General features: G+C 41.3%; 1 protein-coding gene across 2 annotated transcripts in view; it reads left to right on the top strand.

Moving 5' to 3' along the window:
- The first annotated feature begins 7,622 nt into the window (after positions 1-7,622).
- The window catches only part of LOC306698375 (excitatory amino acid transporter 2-like), a 28,272-nt gene continuing 18,427 nt past the window's right edge, over positions 7,623-17,467 (top strand). For both annotated transcript variants that reach the window (XM_079162652.1, XM_079162651.1), the window contains exon 1: positions 7,623-7,805. The gene's annotated coding sequence lies outside the window, so the exon portion shown is untranslated. The remainder of the gene's footprint in view (positions 7,806-17,467) is intronic.

Below are 17,467 nucleotides of genomic sequence, written 5' to 3'. Positions count from 1 at the left end.
CAAAAGTTAACTTTGCTTTAAGTGGTCTTTTTTTTTTTACAACTGGTGGATATTGTTAAAATCACCAGGGCCAATTAGGCCTCGTATTTTGATTTATAAAACCATCACTCTGTTTGTGTTAAAAACGTTTAAAGTCACCACAGTTTTGTTTACTGCAGCCATATATTCCCCACATCCATATCCCAATGTTGAGCACCCAGAATGCATTGGGATGTTTATGTGAAGAGAGGCTGTGCTTCAACTCCAGATAAAAGCTTCCAGTCAGTGATTTAAAAAGTGCAAACCTCCTTCACTATGCTGAACTGATAAGAAACATGAGCTCAACCAGCTGGTCTATAACATGGAAGTCAGACTTTTCAAAAGACATGCCAAAGAGGGATTACACAACACCTGCCTTGGAAATATTTCACTCTCATGAAGGTGCTAATCAATTACATAAATGCAGTTCTTACTTTACTGCAGGACTTGGACTGTGCTCAGAATACAGTATATATAATAGATTTTCTAAAACCTTATGGGCCTGAGCATCGACTGACAATCTTGTCTCTACATTTGCTAGAGGTTATCTGTGCTGTCACAGCCATACATCTTGAAGTGTTATTTGTTTTTATTTTAGGCCTCCTATGTCCAATTTACTTATAATTTGTGGATGCTGTAAAGTTCTTATTTTAATTACTTTGTAAGATCTGCTTCAAAAGGTATCTCCCTTTTCTTTGTTTTCCCATATATATATATATATATATATATATATATATATACAGTATATATGCAGAGATGGGCAGTATTTCTATTACTTGTATTTGAAATACGTATTTCAATTACTTTTGAGTATTTTGTAATTTGTATTTGATAGGGCCGATTAAAAATCTAACGTAATTTGTAACAAAATACTTTAGAGTGGAGTAATTTTGTATTTAAAATACTCAAAATACTTTCTCCACGAATCAAAAAACAGTTCACGAGTTCAGTCTTCAGATCTTCAAGTTCAACGGATTGTCTGTCAAGTTAAATATTGTATCTGAGTGTGACAGATGTCAACTAGCTTGATGTATAACTTATGTCTGGGTCTGGCTACATAGCCTATTATTGTATATACATGGTGATGGTTATAATATCAAGCTAGCGATCGATGCTAACATGCTAATAACGCTAGCATGCTGTCTAGGCTAGTGCATAGCCAGTGTTTAGCAAGTTAACTTATCAGTCGAGTAGCTAGTGTAAACACATTAAGAATAAGCTTAAACAAATATGCTATATATTTGTAAACACTGCTATGTATTCGTAAACACATTTAGTGAAGCTGAAACCATATGCTATGTGCAGTAATCATAATATGTCTTTAAGTGTAAGTCACAGAGTGAGGCTGCAGTGATCCTCACCCACGCAGAGGCCCATCGTTAACTGACCAATAGCAGAAACCAGGTACTCCTTGTCTTGCCACTGCTTGGTACAAAATAACAGTTTCAACAAAGAAAGAGTTAAGCGACCTTGGCCTCAGAACACACTCTCAAACACACACACACACACTGATCTGACTCATCGCTGGAGCGGCTATCCGGGTGCCGGTAGGGACGGACGTCCTGTGCACCAGAGATGGGCAAAAATACATCAAAATGTATTTTGATACAAAATACAAAATACCCCCAAATAAATGTATTACAACAAAATACAAAATACTGGTGCCAGAAAATGTAACAAAATACATGTATTTTGTATTTAAAATATAGGAAATACTTTTTTCTAGATTTTCTGTTTTCTCACAATTTGGTATAGCAGAGCATTCAGGTTTGGCCTATATAATGTACACAAAGCTCTGGTGAACCCCACAAAAAGGAAGAACAGTCACAGAATGTCAGTGTAACTAAGCAAAGCTATTGAAAGACAACAACTTGATTATGTATATATATATTTTTATTAATGGGACTTAACAGCCCATAAACTTTGGCTTTGTATCAAGAAAATATTCATCACATATGACATACAAGCTCCCAATCTCCCTGTATTTTGTATTTTGTTGTAATACATTTATTTGGGGGTATTTTGTATTTTGTATCAAAATACATTTTTGATGTATTTTTATAACACTTAATGTTCTCGATGTAAGATCACAATTGGCATGCAAAACTGCTACAGTGCCTTTGTTGCACTCCGCAGGAAGAACATCCATCAAAGACTTTCTGTCTTTCCTTCACCCATTTACTGAAGTTGAACAACAGCTTAGTATAGTCCCATGAGGAGAGTCCTGTCCACTTGGGCTGGGAGACTGTCTGTTCACAGGCCCTGGTTAGCTCACAGGGCATCATCCATAGAAACATGGGCAACACTTAACCAAGTCCTGACTGTCCTGGGAACGGAGATGTAACCCTGAGCAAAGTACCTGGATAATGATGGGAAAATGCTGCCATGAGAACTCAATAGTTAAAGGCGGAGGGGCAAAATACTTCACACCAGACTTACACAAAATGTTTAGGTTTTCACACCAGTTTTCCAGTTAGCCCGATGAGCCCTCTGTGCTTTGTTCTCTGTGTGAGAAAACTCTTCGAACTAAAACATTTTGGCACTAAAGATCCACACACAGCTCTGTTATTAGTATTCTAGTGGTACGGCTAGGGTTATGTCCTGAAACATTTACATCAAGTCTCGTCCATATTTGTTTGAAATCATTTTGTAATGTTCCTACTGAAGACTTAAGTCTTTGGAAATTGGTCACAAATGTTCAAGGCAGAATTGGGCACTGTAGTTTTTTCCAATGTTACAGGATCAGAAAGTATTTTCAGGTGCGGATTGATACACTTTTGTTGCACACATTACAACACTAGCATCTATATCTGGGATTGATTCAGAATAAGCTACAGTGCCCACATGCATTGTAATGAGGTAACTCATCCAGTGCAACAGTGTGGCAGAAATATCATACTTTGATCCTTTGGTGGGATTTGTTAAGAAGAGAAAATTAGATGAACGATAGCCTTATTATTTAGGCAGTAATGTGTTTACTGCCCTTAGATGTTATCCCAACCCCATTTTCTACCCATCATGCCTATGGCAGCTCATTCTGGTTCCCCAATAGCATTCTTATTCCAGCCCCTTCAGCCCTCTAATACATACATGAACCTAAACAGAGCATGGTAGTATGCAGCCATTACCTGCATGGCTTGACTATATAAAATGGAAGACAGCAATTTATATCCTTCACAGCCCTGAATAAATATACAACACACACACACGTTTCAACACACAACGCAATTTTGCAGTATTGATGTGTTTTCATCCATATGCAGGCCTGTGACTGAATTGCACAGCGAGAAGTAGCAATATGATTTATAATAGCTGTGATTGTTTGACTCCTACAGCAGCTGCAGAAAGCCTGCATGAATGCAGGCTGCCGCTACTGAACTGAGAAACAGTGTGTGAGAGAGAAAAAGAGAGCGAACAGGAAAAAATAGGAATACAGAGATAGCAAGATAGAGAGGGAATGAATGAAAGAGACAGCAGGAAATATGCAGTATATGTAATGTGCGGGCAGGCGGGGTTCCTTTGTCAGGGTGCCGCGGCAATAACATCCTCTTGTTTCAGGTGTTCTTTTAAACATATGTACCATTCACCAGCTCTGAATGCAATCTTTCAAATATACAAGACTTAGCACACAGTTCAATACTTGCATTAACCTCCTCCCCCAAGGAAACCCCCCCTGGGGTCATTCTGAAGACTCGCCTGCTTTATTACCCTCGAACATCCTCGTAACACTTGTAGGTTTCCTGATTGCTCCTGAGAGGCCATCAACTCTGGCTCAAGCCCATAAAGGTTAATGTTCCCTTTATACAGGCACAGGTGCAAATGAATGCTGTGTATCATGGTTTCTTCCCTAAACAACTTACTAAAATAAATACCATTAAAAACGCCTAATTTAAAAACATAATTATACTATTACTTCTTGTATTATCATTATCATTCTATCCACTGCTGCTGCTATTATTATTATTATATTATTTCTGCTACTACTGCTATGACTGCTTGCATTATGTGTAATATGGATTGACTACGTTTCATTTTATAATGTTGTTCATTCTGTACACATGACATCTATTGCACTTCTGTCAATCCTGGGAGAGTGATCCCTCCTCAGCTGCTCTCACCCTATTCTTCCCAATGTATATAAAGGTTCTTTAGTATGTAATCTGTGATATAGTATATTGCTATTCAACGCTTTATGGTAACACCGTTTCCAAATGAGCCATGCCAAAATCTTCTGACAGACAGAAGTGCACATGGGCCTGAATTCTTTAATCCCACGAATGTCACTCAACACCTAGACCGACTGATTTGGGGTGATGATTTTTGTTGTCCTGTTTTTATGTGTAGCTCCTGGTGTTGTTGGGAGGTCACATCCTGTGAAAGGCTGAGTTTAACCATCAGCAATCTGCAAATTTACATGAAGAAAAAGTCAACTGGTCAACGTGCCATGGAAGTAACATGCTACTCCCTGTAAACTGGTCAAAGACTTCTCAAGGGAGGTTTGCCTACTGGAGTCACAGAGTTCAGCTAACTGCAGTCAAAACTAAACATAAAATATCTTGGGTCAGGAGGGTTTATTAGCCAACTGCGTCCCCTGCTGCTCTGCATACAGAAGAGGGTGCTGGCATTGCTGTATTGACTATCTTTTGGTAGATCCAAATGTTGGATGGATCCAGATGATTTTCTTTGTCTCATGGGCAAGCCAAACCCAGGGGAAGGTTGACTCTTCCCTGCAATTCCGGGGTTTAATTGCAGCAGAACGAAGCAAATGACCTGGGACAACAAGCCATACATCGGTTTTATCATCCTACCAAGCAAACTGTAGCAATTTGCTTCATAATCATTCAGTATATAGTTAACTAATTAAAAGCAATGCCATTCTCAGTGTCTCTAAAATGAGTTATTCAGCACTTCTGTTTGCTGTCGTCAGAGTCGTTTCGATAGGGTGATACTGACCCAAAGCTGGCCCCAAGTGCTAGGTGGAGCTGATTCTCATGCACCATAAGCTACCCAGAAAATGAGGCAAATCTGGCAGCCTTTTTCATAATGGTCCTGGCTTACATTTGGTCCTCCAGTGCTGAAACAGCAGAGTGCTGCCATCGGAAAAATGTACCCGAGATGGGTTGATTTAGAGTCAGGAAAAATGCAGACAAATACGTTGTTTAATTTTGCCTTCTCTTATCAATCAATCTCATAAATCACCCTCCTATTGCAAAGTGTGTCTGCCTGACTCACCACTCACCTCTCACTGCCTGCCCCATACATATACTGTACATATACATATACATTAATTGAACTGTTGCCAGCCGCTGTTCTTGTTCTGCTTTTGGGTCCAAGATTACCACTGCCTAACATAATCAGGGAGAAGGAGAATGATCCTGACATATCTTCACCTTTCTTCTGAAGTAAAGTGAACTTGTTTCACAAGGGTTACAAAAGTACCAACTAACAAGCTGTTACTTTTGTGCTGTTGACATGCCACTCTTGAGGTACACAACAAGGTGCAAAACAACAAATCCAGTTTTATTTGACCCCATACCTAAGATATCCCATCACCTTTGAAGACTGTCAAATCTCATATGAGGTGAAGGATCATTTTTCTGTGACTGCAACTTTTACCCAACAACATGAACGTTGAACCCAGGAAGCAGATTACTTTTGTAATACCTGAATCTGGATGATCAATAACCCTGGAGCCTCGCTATAAGTTATCAACATTTTAGAAATGACTTTGTGTTGATAATGTAATCAGGCACAATTAGCTCATTATGATTCATTAACATATTATCAAAGTAATTAAAGTTGATGTAACAAATTGGGGAGTTCTGGAAATAGCTGAACTTGTTGTATACAAATATATTACAATTTCAAGGTTCTAATAAAATACTACAGTGATGGTAAAACACCTGCAAGACATTTCAGGCAGATTTTTTTCCTCTCAGGGGAATTGCTCTGTAATAGTTAAGCTTCTTTCTCATCCTGTCACTTCCTACACTACGGCTCAGTCACTGCCAATGCATTCGTAACTAAGAAAAACACTGTATTCTTCCATACCTGCAATAATGACCTTTATTATTATTCGTTGATGGTGGCAACTAGACAGTAAAGACACAGTCCTTTCCACACAAAGCCAGTGCGGCTACACACAGAAAGCCTCACTGAACTGTCAAAACGGGTGGGTCTGATCCCGAAATGCAAACTTTGCATTACGACACTGTGCAGAAGTGGAATATCAGCTCTGCCCAAGAGGTGCTCCAACCAATCGCTTGTCTTAGTCAGCGTTTGGCTCTATTTCTTGGAGCATATTGGGGAATTTGCTCTTGTTATCCTCTCGTTTGCTGCCCAATAAAGGATCACTGACCCATCCATAATTACAATAAGAATGCAATTTTACCTACAAACTCATGAGTAGTCTGAAGAACAATACGAGGATGGCCTTGAGTGCTGCTCGATCACCATCTGGAGAAGTTCTCAAAAGAGCTCTCTCCTGACAGATCTGCTTATGGGCAGTTTATAGATTTTGGTAGGTTGAATGACAACAGGATGTGAACATAGTCTCCCATGTCATGACTAAACTCCTCCTGTTGATATCATTGTGCAACAGGCTGGTGAGTGCTCAAAAGTAACCAACTTACGTTGACTATTGTCGTTATACCTTCAGGCAGAAATGTTTGTAGCTGTACAGACATGCCAGAAATGTGTTTCTGCTAGCCTGACCTAATTCCAATGTCGGAGAGGTATTGGGTGAAATGCTTTGAGGAGCTTTTTGAAAAGCACTTCACCTGAAACTCACCCCTTAATTCTGCCTAAAAGACTACATTGTCATTTTTCACACGATCCGAGAGCATTCAAACATTTCAAGCATTTGAACAAATGGCCAATGCCGTTGTATTTTTTTTTTCTGTTTCCAAAGTTTTCTGTATTCTCTTAATTATTTATCATTGTCCTGTTCTTGGTGCTCAACCGCACGCTTGATTCCATGCAAACAGGCCACAGAAGACCGATGTGAGCCACATTCTGTCACTGAGTCATTAGCGAGGCATGAGCCAACAATGTTCCCAAGCCCCTCTCCCTATATGGTTTTGACTTGCATTGATCATATACCTCGTGCTTTTTTCAGTTCACAGGGAAAGAAATGTGTACCTCAGTTTAAACTGGGATTATTTTCTGTTGAATTGCAATCATATAAATTAGACCTGTATATAATGTACCCTATAGCAGATTAGAGGATGCAGGGAAATAAATCACCAACAATCTCTCGCCAGTGCAACATCAAAGCCAAAATCAAAGCTATAAAATCATGCAACCCTTTGCATGTTAATATTTAATCTGGGTAATCTGTTTAAACTAGCTGCAAACCCATTTGGGTGAGCAGGTTTTGCATCAACTTTGACGGTGTGTGGAAATCAGGGTGTGTATGTGTGAGAGAGCGGTTGACAGAGAGAGACACACAAGAGAGATCGGTACGTTATTGGCCTCCATCATCAACCAACGGGATCCGGCATTCCCATGCTGAAGAGACAAAGGGGGGCGAAACGGGCGGAGGCGGGTAGGGGGAGTAAAACACCGAAGAGTGAGGTGAGGCAGAGCTCATTCAGTGGGATTGTTGAGCTGCAGAGCTCCTCGGATTTAACGAACAGAAAACCCCTCCGTTTGGTCTGAGAAGCGCTCCTGTCCTGGACCGCTGTGCGCTCTGCAGCTCGCTGTGGCTCACCCCCCTCTGAAGCGGATACGAAGACCCTGCAAGGGGACAAGACCAAAAACTTTTTTCACCGTGATTTTCAACAAAGGTAAGATGCTGTTTTGTTTTTATTTTAGCTTGCAAACATGATCAATTAAACGCGCGGTGTTGGAGGTGATGAGCCGATGCATGGCATGCCCTGATCCTTGTTTTATAGCTTTAATTGTTGTTTATCATAACAAGTCACGGCTTATTGAATTAATTGATAATTTAAATAATTGCTTTAAACGAGAAACGATTCAAGTTTGTAGGTAAACCATTTAAGAATACAGTAAAACACCAGTTTACAGACCCCCATTTTTTTATAACCTTTTTGTTTTTTCCCCCCTTGTACAATATTCCATATGCTCATAAGCCATATAGACGTGACAACCTGCAGTGAAAAGTCCCGGAGCGCTGACCGTCAACAATAAGCTCGCGCTGCACACGCTGCGTTCACTCACACCTTTCTTCTGGTCTCACAGATCACTGCCTCAAACATGCATGCATGAAATAAAAAGTGGGATTCATTTGCTGCAGGTACATGATCTAAGTTAACCATTATTCCCTCCTGTTACATCCCGGGAAACAATCAAAATGCATTCTCTGTACGTTTGACAGCAGCCGTGGGCACGTTGGTATCAGTGCTGTAGATAAAACCTCCTATGACAAGCCTTTCCACTAAATCTCTGCCCCCCCCCCGCCCCCACCCGGCCTTGCTCCAGCCAAACGAGAAACGTTTTCCTGTTGTTTCAGAAGAAAAAGGAAGTTGCTTTGAGCCGAATTATCCGGGCGGTTGACTTTACTGTAGAAGCATTTACTTCATATAGCCTATCAACGGCGCGACTTGGCTATAACACAACTGTGCCTCTGCATAGTGATTATGTGATAAATCAGTCAAAAAGTTATAGCCTCAGTTCAGACAGTGTCTTGGCTGTGATACATTTGTTAAGGTGTGCTCTCACAGATTCAGTTGTTACATGTAGATCCAACTTGCTTGATCTGAGAAAGAAAACCGTCTGCATTGTGATTTGCAGTATTTTCTATGTCTTTCCTCCAAAATGTTGCTGCCTATCTTTTTTTAATGTTCATTTATATTTACACATTTTTATATTTATATTCATTATATCAAGGGTTTGATTTTTGGGGAGGAGACGCTCCTTGAAGGAAACAAATAGAAACGCTTATTGCCACCCACCTCTTGAGCCAATCGTTGCAGCCCTTTCCCTCTTTCATATTAAAACGCGAGCACTATATTTCGCACTCGCACGCGCGCGCACACACACACACACACACACACACACACACACACACACACACACGCACAGTTTTCTTTTTTTCAACAGCGCCAGCAATGTCACCATGGAAACCAACTCTCTTTGCACCTTCAGTTGATCGTCTCCAGCATTACTCTTGGCTTGTCTCAAACGCGTAGGGTGCTTTTGTGGATAAGAGTCTGTCACTGCACGTGGACTCGAGATAATTGTGTACGTTTGATTTTTAATGGTTTCCGCTGGTGAGAGGAACTGCCCGTGGCCTACCTTGGGGCATTGTGTGGCAGGGCTGCGATCTGAAGAGGCCTTCAGTGTGATTGCTGGGAGAATCAGTAAAGGAAAGTGTCCAAGCAGCTAATGCGTTTTGTCCTTTTCCCAGAGGCTGCTCTCCAAACTACTGTACTGTGGCATTTGCTGCCTTACATGAATGAGCACAACAGACATTCAAGGCTAGCTCACATGCTGTAAGGCAGGGTGAGTCATTTAGTGTATAAATGCATGTCCTGAATCTGTGGGGGGTGGATTTTACCCCCCTTTTCTTTAATAAGCATATGCGTTTATCATGTGAGAGGGTTACATGCTGTTAATGTAGCCATAACAACCATCAATGTAAGTCTGCTTGGACCATTATGCAGATATTTAGCATTTGCTTACAGAGAAGAATATCATTAGTGTAAGGGAATTTATTCAGAGAGTGCTCCATTATTATAGAAAACAAATGATTTCCTGGGTGTTTATGTCTTGCCGTATGCTGTTCTAGCAAACATATTGTGTTTAATATTCATTTTTTTTTCATGTTATTGTCTTTTGAATGGATTGCATTAATCAGAAGAATAATTACTATTCCTATTTTGTATATAATCAGTTTTAATAACCATGTCTCTCATTAAGGAAAAACCTCTTCAATTGTGGAGAAGAATCAAATCTATGTTAATTGTGTGACGTCAATCTTTAGCTGTGTTTGTTATAGTAACAATTAATGTTACTGTTATTGCTAAAGTTTTTTTCAAAAGTTAATGATTGAAAGTCCACCTTGCAATCATGAATGTGTTCACCCCTCTGAGCATAAATGCATCCGAGTAATCATGCACGTATACAAGCACAATACAACATCGAGAGGTACTCCCACCCCAACACAAAACCCTGCAGCATTGCTGAGTTCCCAAGTGAAAGGAGTCAAAATCATATTTCTTAGAATCTGTCATGTTAGCCATCTGTGAAGACGCTGCTTTAATTGGGCTAGACAGTGCCTGGGGTACTCGGGGCAGAGTAGATGTTTGCACGGACATGTGTGTTTGTGTTAAATATAGTCTGTTCTACAGTGAGGTACATATACAGGTAGGGGGAGGGTAGTTGTGGAGATATGCGAGCCAGGGTTAAATAACATAGAAAGGAAAGGAAAGTAGCAGCACACCGATCCCAAAAAAAAAATATGCTAACTCTTCATTGACTGTGCTTTACAGTGGAAATCAAATTTTTCCAGTCAATCCTGACAGTTTTGTGGATGGATTAAAGTAGTTGGCTGTGCTTGAGAATTGATAAGAGGCGAATCCTCTGGATGGATTTGTTTGTAATACTCATCGATCACTGGGAGCGGCCGACCAGATGGCAAATGAGCCCTCCCCAGTAAGCATTAAAAATTGCATTGACACTGCAGAGTAAGCTGAAAGATGAATTGAATCCTATATGTTCACATGCAGTGGGTAGAATGTGATGATATGGTCATGTTTTCATTAGCTATATTTTTATATGTGCCGCCTGACAACTTAGAAAGCAAGCAGGCAGCAGATAGTGCTGGCCTATTTTCCTTGCTGCCTTCATATTTTGTACACTGCTCCATAATGGTCTTCAGTTCCGTTTAGCGCCTGGGAAAAACAATAAAACCCAAGAACAATGTGGAAACGCTTCGGTTTCTGCCAGATAAACTGAGATTTTACACTGCCAGAAGTGTTAAATAGAGTGGGAGAGTGGCTTTAATGTGTGGGAGTGACAGAAAGATAAAAAAGAGACGGGGAGGACAGACAGTAAAATATAGAACTTTTCCTTTGGTTGAGATAAATGGCCAAAGAATGGAGTGAACGAGCAGGGTACAATGTTGGGGGGTGGGGGTGGGGGGGGGGGTTCTCCGTCTCAGCTCTGTTCATGAATGAGGACGTAAAAAGGGCCACACAAGCTGCCCGAAGATGGAGCATATGTTACCTGTCTGTGGCTGGCACGTTACAACTCTCCTCTCACTGCTGCTTCGAGAGGCTGCAGAAAGAGTGAGAAAGTTAGAGAGTGAGGAAAGGGAGGGAGGGAACAAGCTGGGAACAGTATAGGAAAGAAAGAAAAAGGAAGTAAAAAAGGACAGTAGAACTGGGAAAAGAAAGAGGGAGGAGAGGAAACAGGTGAAATAGACACCACAGTTCGGAAATCCTCAGATATGTGTATGTGTGTGGTTGTGGGTCTCCATTCATGGAGCTTGTCTTTGGTCTTGCTGGCAGTCTGTGGCATCTAGTGCTTGAGTAATCCTCCTGGGAACACGCAGAAGCTGCCAAAGTACCATCCAGCTCCTCTGTTCACTCTGACGCTCGTCTATCTCTGTCTCTCTCATTTTCTCACATTCTCAATACTTCTCTTTCTCTTCCCTTAGCCGTTTCTTTCATTTCATTCCTTCCTAATTGCCTTAATATCATCCAATTTTATTTGTCTCTGCACTTGATTTTCCCCGTACTCCTTTGCCCGCTCATTGCTTTTCAGGTCTTGAATTGCGATTCATCTCCTCCTCATCACTTACTCCTGATGTGATGTGAATATTCCTAATATGTGGGATTCATGCTCTTTTTCTCTTTTAGTCTTGCCTATAGAATCAGTGTTTCGGTTCTCAGAGAGCACAACAGAGTGAGGTCTTTCCCATGGGTTGACCAAACAAAGAGCCTGGCTCCCTTCGCTTCTGTATGACTGCACAGGAACAGAAACAGAGGCATTCACTAGCGGGTCTGCTGCTGGGCGGCAAAACGATAGATCTCCGCTAGCCATGGTCAAGGCATTTCTTCAGTTTCTCTATGAGACAGTAGCGACCATTAAACTGACCATATAATCTGTGTTGATGCGTATGGGATGAATCATAACCTCAAACAGTGGAACCATGTGTGTTTGTCATGTGGCAAAAAAAGTGGTGAATACAGATGGAGATTTAGTTTCATTTAGTTTCATTTCAACAACAAATGTTGTCAGGAACTTGCCTTGGTGAGCTCATAGTGCAGAATAGACATGACTATAAACAAGAGAGATAATGAAAAGAAAAGAAACCTTAAATTGTTAGCGGTATACAATTCAAGAGCTAATATACCTACGTAAAAATACACAATTACACGTTAAAATATACAAAAAATATTGAATAAGAAAGAAAGTCAAGAAAACAATGAACCAAAACCCAAATATATATATATATATAGTTTTCTCTGGTAATTTATCATGGATGTGCTTTGCAAACAATCAGATTGCTTTATATGTATTGTATTATTAGAATATCTGATTTTTAAATTAAGTTTTATTATAACAATTTGAACCTTATAGTACTGTCTATTATTATATAAAACATCTTGAGATGCAAAGGCTGTGTAGCGAGTACAAACATGGGATTTATTTAGTTTGCTCTCATCTGGTGGACACAAGTCAAAAGTCATAGTAAGAGTAGTCCACACATGTCCTATTGGCATACGAAGTCCACAAGTTGAACACATTTCCACTATAACTAAGACAAGAGGGTTTGGCCAACACATCCTTAAAAACACAGTCAAGACACAAACAAGTTCCTCCCACAACTTAATCTGGTTAATAGGGCCTATTTCATGATTTGTCTATTAAATGATTAAATCTGTAGTTTTATATCCTTTTATTCAAAAGGACTCCACAGAATTAATATCACATTAAGACATTACGATTTACAGACTGGCTGGGGGGCCCCAGAGGGTATTGAGTCAGTGTTTACTGTGCTACAGTGAAGGCCTCCTCCCACCCAACCCTTCAGCACTGCCACCGTCCTCCTCCTTCCCGGAAAAAAAGCCACCCACATCCCATTGGCACCTGCTACATCGGAATTCAGGTCAGCAGGGGGAGTCACGAAATTGCTTTGAGGGTGATTGGTAAAGGGAAGAGGGGCCTAACAGGGGGGGGGGGGGGGTCTTGTTTTTTTTTTCTTGGCACCAAAGACCATGCCATTGAGAACAATCAGCCCATTGTGCTCCAACAAAAGATTCATAATTAAAGCACATTAAGAGATTTGTTCAAAACAAATAGACTGCATCTTGTGACAATTGTTCAGATGAAGTCCTCTGACAGATTCACACTGGTTATCAGATGGAGCTACCTTTGGTTTGTGCCATTGCTCTCTTCATGCCTCAACACATAATATCTCTAAAAGACAAAAAAGCTGTGAAATAGTTCATTTTTACTTGAGATATATGATTGGCAGTTTCAAATACTGGACCATGTGACCTTACAGAATCAAAAAAGCCTTTCAAATATACTTAGAAATATGTTCATATTTATAGTTTATGTTTAACTTCTTTTGAGCTTTTAAAAAATATACATTGTAGTTGCTCAAGCTGCTTTTCTCTTCATATCCTTTCTTTCTAGAGTAAAGCTTTTTATGACAGTTTCATAATGAGGATAATGGGAGGATCAACGAATGGGGAATAAAGAGCGAACAGATAAATGGAGAAAAAAAAGATTTGATGATGCTTAGAGTTTCCATATGGTGACAAAGATGTAGCTAGATAACATTTTCCCATTTGATCATCCTGCCGTGAGCCGAGGTCGGATCTGACCAGGGACACAGAAAAAAAAGAAAGTAAAACCAGTGTCATTGCCCACTTCACCCACTACCCCTCCCCGTCTCACCCACCTTCCTCTTCCTTTGCCCCTTTTTACTATTCCACAAATCCTCAATTAAGTGCGTAATAGGCCTCTGAGGAAGGTTTGTGTGCTTCTTTGTTCAGCTTTGGGGGATAGGCCGGCATTAATGTTCCTCTTGAGTATGTAAATAGCCTGAGCTGTGGGAGCGCAGAGCAGAGCTGCCACTTGTCCGCTTAATCGTGGAGAGCTCCATCACTTTCCAACATTTTAGGGAGCCAAAAACGGGACATGCATGAGAACTTCAGCACCAAATACAATGCCCACACTCGGAGGAGTAAACTCAGCACCCATGTCCACCTCCCATTTCTTCCGGAGTAAACCCCTTCTGCTCTCTCTCCCCCAGGACCCTTTACCCTCGCCCCTTCTACCCTCCCCTACCCCCAAAACGGCCCTCACCCCTCTTACTCCACAGAATCCCGACCAATCCTCCCTCTGTATGTGTGTTGCTCCCCACTGCTCAGCCTATCCCATCCCGCCGTGCCCAGATGATAGACCCTACAGTCTGGTTCTGTTTACCTCGCCCACTTGTCCTGCGGAACACAAAACAATCCCCTTCATTGCATGTTTGTCAGCCCCCTTTTCAGAACTAAAAGAGGAGAGAGAGGAGGGGTGTGCGTGGGGGGGGGGTTACAAAAACAAAAACGAAGGAAACAATTAAATTACCCCTCCTCCCAATGAACCCTGTGCTAGCTGTTTCCCAGCTCTAAATTCTGTGAACTAACTTGGAGGACTGTAAAGTGGCCCATTATTCTAGTAGGGGTGGCGTGTTCCAAGAGCGGCTTGCCTCAATGGCTGATGAACACAGAGAGGGTTTTGTTAGAGGGTTTTGGCTCACAACATGCACTGGTTAAGTAGGAGCTCTATCTATCTATCTATCTATCTATCTATCTATCTATCTATCTATCTATCTATCTATCTATCTATCTATCTACCTACCTACCTACCTACCTACCTACTTACCTGTGATGTAAGCCAAGTTTGTGAATTAACTTTTCATCTGAAAAAGAGAAAACATCATAAATATAAAAGTCTAATGTCAAGTTCAATTCATTTAGATGTATGTAGTGTATACAATTCAGTTGTACATGCCCTCTTACTGCACACTGCACAGCATCCTTTTGTATCCAGATGGATCCTGACATCCCTGGGAATCCTGTCTCGTCTTTTAGTCGTAGAGGATTACAGCAAACCAGGATTTTTGGGAATTACCGTATGCCTTACATCTCGACTGAAGGGGGTTTACCATCTTCTGAGTGGGCTACGATGAATGTGCTCTGGGGATTTGGCTGTGACTGGGATCAACCAGTGGAACTGTGTTGAAAATGCTTTTGCCTGGAGGTTCTGATACTGATTGACTGTGACTATAGGCAGGCTTTCATAATTAGTGGAAAAAAGCCTAAAAGCCTAAGCGAGTGCTTTCGCTCTCAATGGCATTCCAGTGCTGCGTGTGACTGAAGAAATATTTACATAGTTTGACAAAGTATGCATGAATAGTGACATGGGAAGAACAACAATGAAGTGAGGAGCAGCAGGGGTCCCCCTGCGGCTTTTCAGTTCAGTAACAGGCAACGATTAGCTTTTATTTTCAAAGCATTTAAGGGATTTGAGAAAATAACTCCTGGTTCATGTGCATACGTACATGTGGTTCTGAAAGAACAGTGTCAGTGAAGTGGTCCTGAAAGGAAAGCAGGCTTGCAGCGTTAGAGGCCTGAAATCATATTTAAGCTTACATCACAGGCTGAAGTTTTGCTTTTTTAGATCCCTTCCAGTCTTTATCTTCAAATAATTATTTTATATAACGTCAGGCATCACTGGATGTTTTGATTCAAATGCTGTTTGCTGCACTAAAACAGTGGACTCACACCAGGTTTTTCATACTCCACAGGTTTTGTTTGTATCCCATGTGCTTCTGTGCCTAGAAAGAAGAGCACGGCTCCAGAAAATGTGTTGTCTGTCAGACAGGCAGAGCAGGCGAAGGCACTCTTTCAGTTGATGCAGTGTGTTGTGATAGCAGTGACATGTTGTGTGCATGTGTGAAAGACAAGGAGAAGGCAAAACAGAGAGAAAGGTAGGGAAAAACGGTGAAAGAGGGAGTGTAATGAGGGAGGAAATGCAAACTGTGGAATGAAAGAGACTGTCAGCTCTGTCACACTTCGCTGCTTTCCTGATATGCTTCCCCATTGTATTCTGGTCATCCTTGATGTGATGTTGCTCAGTGCAGATACACAGACAAGGAGTGTTGCAATTAGAAAAAAAAACCCACAATGCATACAGGGACCTTATAGAAATGTGCATAGGATAACATTACCATAAGCCATGTCTACAGCACACACTCTTCAACTTCTGTTTAAGGTCAAAAGCATGACTAGATCCAGCCAGTAGATACCATATGGCACATAATACAAAAGCACAAGAATAATTCAAAACAAGCAATTCTGTATACAATTAGCTGTAGCATATGTCTAGGAACGCCTGTTTGTAGAGCAGCCAGTGCAGTTTATGGCTGCAAGATCTACAATATACAGTTACTATACTTTTTGTACTTTTGTCTAAGGTGAACTGTAGACATGGTAAAGAACACTTTTACTGTGATACTTAAAGTTATCTTCAATTATGAACCTGATTGTTCTAAAAAGTAGCTTTATGTGTGTGTGTGTGTGTGTGTGTGTGTGTGTGTGTGTGTGTGTGTGTGTGTGTGTGTGTGGTCGTGCGGCTTAGCTGGTTGATGTAATGAGCTGTGTGTATGTGTGTGTGCAGGAATGCCCTTTCTGCCATCACTGCGGGGTGGTGTGAGGAGAGCGGGGCTTGGCCACAACTGCAGGCTGGGCTCACTCCCTACAGACTGCAGTGTTTAATTAGTGAGAGAACATCCATCCTCCTTAGCTCTCTCATTGGCAAATCCTGAGAGAGACTGTAACCCACTCACCCCGCCTCGAATACCACGGGACTGGACCAACTGAGATTCATGACCACAGACAGTGTGTGTGTGTGTGTGTGTGTGTGTGTGTGTGTGTGTGTGTGCGTGCGTGTGCACAAGCTTGCATTTACATGTTTTGTACTGACACAAATGTGAGCGAGAGAGAAGGGCTAGACATTGAGGGTTAAGTGCATGTATCGCTCACGTATATCTAAATTTGAGAGGGTGGCAGGTGAGTCCAGTGATGTATGAAACGTGATTTGTGCACTAATCCCATTTCACAGGGCCAGCTGCCCGACACAGATGTCAGCTCTTCATGTATCCACAGATAATCTGATAGCACAGAAGCCGTTTATATAGGCTACTGTATATGTAGAGACAAGCTCCATCTCACTCTCCGCTTCGATTGATTGTTTTAATCTGACCTCCGTCCGACCCTTTCTTTTCACCATCACCTATTTTTCCCATCTGTTTACCATCCCATTCTTTTGTCTCTATCCTTACCTTTATCAGCCACACCTTTCCTTTTCCACTCTCCCCCTTTTTCCTTCACCCTTCCCCCATACATTGTTACACATCTATCTGTATTCGGCATTCTTGCCATTTCACCCCTCCCACCCTTCCCTCTGTCTACTATATGCC

This window comes from Pholis gunnellus (assembly GCF_910591455.1).
Source record: "Pholis gunnellus genome assembly, chromosome: 7".
Lineage (NCBI taxonomy): Eukaryota > Metazoa > Chordata > Actinopteri > Perciformes > Pholidae > Pholis > Pholis gunnellus.
This window is presented reverse-complemented; position numbering and strand designations above follow the sequence as displayed.